Below are 3,032 nucleotides of genomic sequence, written 5' to 3'. Positions count from 1 at the left end.
TCTCATGTTTTAAGTCCACCACCCAAAGCACAATACACTGCTTTTGACATATCTTGCAACCCAGGGACAAATTATTAAATCTCCCAACATCATATATCTGTTGTAAAGAGGTATTCTATTTGGGCATGTTTGGACATATGTTCACCCTTGGACCAAACTTTATGCCCAGGTGATTATAGAGTCCTGTGATGACTCAGACCTAAATATCGCTTTTTCACCATTCTTTCTTATTATTATCCTAGTAGATATATGTTGAAACTTTTCTTCTAGTCTTTATATTTCTAACTCCCTCCTGCAGATTGCATATTCCTTTGTATTTGTTCTGCATTTTGTGTAATTTCCTCAAATGTATTTGGAGCCAACTAATTTTGTCTTGAGCTGGTTCTCATCTGCTATATTCATTGAGTTTTAAAAATTTAGTGAATAATTTCTTGACTATAAAATAGTTTATTAAGATGTGTCCCTCATATATTTTGTTGTGCTAAAAAAAACACATACCAGGAAATCTGTCCTCAGCAAATTTTTAAGTGTACAGCACAGTATTTTAGTTTTATGTACAATGTACAATGTTATGCAGTAGATCTCTAGAACTTTTTCATCTTTCATCAACTTTCTTATAGACTGAAACTCTATACCCATTGAACAGTAACTCCTCATTTCTCCCCCTCCCACCTCCAACCACTGGCAACCACCATTCTACTTTCTGCTTCCTGAGTTTGACTACTTCAGATACATCATATGATTGGAAGTATATGTCATATGATTGGAATTATGCAGTATTTGCCTTCATGTTGATTGGCTTTTTCATTATGTCTCCAAATGGCTTTAACATTATGTTAAAGCGCCAGTGGCTTTAACATTATGTCCTCAAAGTTCATCCACGTTGTAGCACATGATAGGATTTCTTCCTTTTTAAAGTCTAATACTCCATTGTATGTATATACCATATTTTCTTTATTCATCCATTTGTTCATAGACACTTAGGTTGTTACTACCTCTTGGCTATTATGAATAATACTGCTGTGAACTTGGGAGTGCAGATGCTTCTTTGAGATTCTAATTTCACTTTTTTTTTTTTTTGGACAGATATCCTAAAGTGGGATTGCTTGATCATGTGCTGTTCTATTTTAATTTCTTGAGGCACTTCCATTCTGTTTTCCGTTGTGGCTGCACCAATTTACATTCCCTCCAATGGTGCACAAGGCTTCAGTTTCTCTCTACATCCTCACCAAGGCTTGGAATTTTTTTTGTTTGTTTTGTGTTTTGAGGATGGCCACACAAGCAGGTGTCAGGTGATATTGCATTCTGGCTTTGATCTGCATTTCCTTGATGATTAGTGATGTTGAATATCTTTTTATGTACCTATGGGTACATGTATGTGTTCTTTGGAAACATGTCTATTTAAGTCTTTTGCCTATTAAAAAAAAATTTTTTTTGTTATTGACTTGTAGGAGTTCTTATGTATTTTTGGATATTAACTCCTCAGATATATAGTTTACAAATATTTTCTCTCATTCTGTGGATTGTTTTGTATACTGTGTTGATAATCCTTTGCTGCACTAAAGCTTTTTAGTTATGTAGTCCCACTTGTCTATTTTTACTTTTGTTACCACATCCAAGAAATCATTGCCAAGACCAATGTTATGAAGTCTTCCCTATGTTTTATTCTAAGAGTTTTATACTTTTGAGTCATGCATTTAAATCTTTGTTCTATTTTGAATTTATTTTGAGGCATGGTATAGAATAAGGGTCCAGTTTCATTCTTTTGCCCATGGATATTTAGTTTTCCAGGCACATTTGTGGTTTTTCTTTCTTTGGTCCTTTAAAAATATTTATTTGGCTGTGCCAGATTTTAGTTGTAGCATACAGGATCTTCAATCTTTGTTGTGGCATGTGGGATCTTTAGCTGTGGCCTGTGGGATCTAGTCCCTGACCAGGGATTGAACCTGGGCCCCCCGCATTGGGAGAGCAGAGTCTTAGCCACTGGACCATCAGGGAAGTCCCCAGGCACATTTGTTGACGAGACTATCATTTCCTCATTGCATAGTCTTGGCACCCTTGTCAAAGATCATTTGACCATATATGCATGGGTTTATTTCTGAGCTGTTTTGTTCCATCTGTTTATATGTCTGTCTTTCTAGCAGGACCATACTGTTTCAATTACTGTAGCTTTGTAACATGTTTTGAAGTCTGGAAGTGTGAGGCATCCAACTTTGTTCTTAAGATTGTTTTGGAATAAATACTTTTTTAAATGTTTAAAGCAATATGTGTTTTGTTTTTGTTTTCAACTTGTGTCTTCTTTTTCGTTAGCGTAAGCTCTTTGATTTTAGTTTCCATTCTTATTTTATAATCTCTTTTCAGATTCTGTCAACTACTGCAGAATATTGGCATTACATCTGTTAATGGTTGTATCTGCTCTTCTTCAAATGGTTTCATCTCGTGGGTTTTGCAATTTTTTTGTTGTGAGCTCTTGTTGTTTTCTCCGTGTAAATCAGGCACTCCCTGGTGCTCAATTTTGCATTTACTTTTGCTTGGACTTCAGGGATTCACTAGTACTAGAGAAGTTTTCATAATGTCCTCTTGACTTGAGTTTATTACACTCCCTGGGCATTGTAACTTCTGATGCCGTTTCTGTTATAGAGTTTCAATTTCATGAAAGGCTTTCACTCAGATTCCCAGCAATTTGCAAGCCTTCCTTTCCTCTTCCCTGAGCTGATAGGTAAGGTTTTTCTAATCTCCTTTATCCAGACAGGGAAATCCTTTCAGGAATTTCATCCTCTGCAGGATTCTTCTCCTGCCTCACACTGCCCCCAGGCCCTATCCCTTTTTTCCACCTGCAAGGTAGAATACACCAGCTCACCAACCCTCACCCCCACCCTGCCCCCTGCTCTAGCATCCAGGGCTGATATGCATACCCAGGCCACCTTGGGCTTCTCTCTCAACAGTTGTCAGCATTACCACACAGTGTTTGAGTTCTTTTTTCATCTTGGTTTCTTCAGGTTTTTCTCTTCCTTTCTCCTTTCTTTCCTCCT

General features: G+C 37.0%; 1 non-coding gene across 1 annotated transcript; it reads right to left on the bottom strand.

The window, feature by feature from the left end:
- Positions 1-1,925: 1,925 nt before the first annotated feature.
- TRNAG-CCC (transfer RNA glycine (anticodon CCC)) lies at positions 1,926-1,998 on the bottom strand. The gene has a single exon. It is a non-coding gene; the product is annotated as a tRNA-Gly (tRNA).
- Positions 1,999-3,032: the final 1,034 nt, after the last annotated feature.

This window comes from Giraffa tippelskirchi, chromosome 12, assembly GCF_054371585.1.
Source record: "Giraffa tippelskirchi isolate mGirTip1 chromosome 12, T2T-mGirTip1v1.2.pri, whole genome shotgun sequence".
NCBI classification, from domain to species: Eukaryota; Metazoa; Chordata; class Mammalia; order Artiodactyla; family Giraffidae; genus Giraffa; species Giraffa tippelskirchi.
The sequence above is the reverse complement of the archived record's forward strand: the minus strand, read 5'-3'. Positions and strand labels throughout refer to the sequence as shown.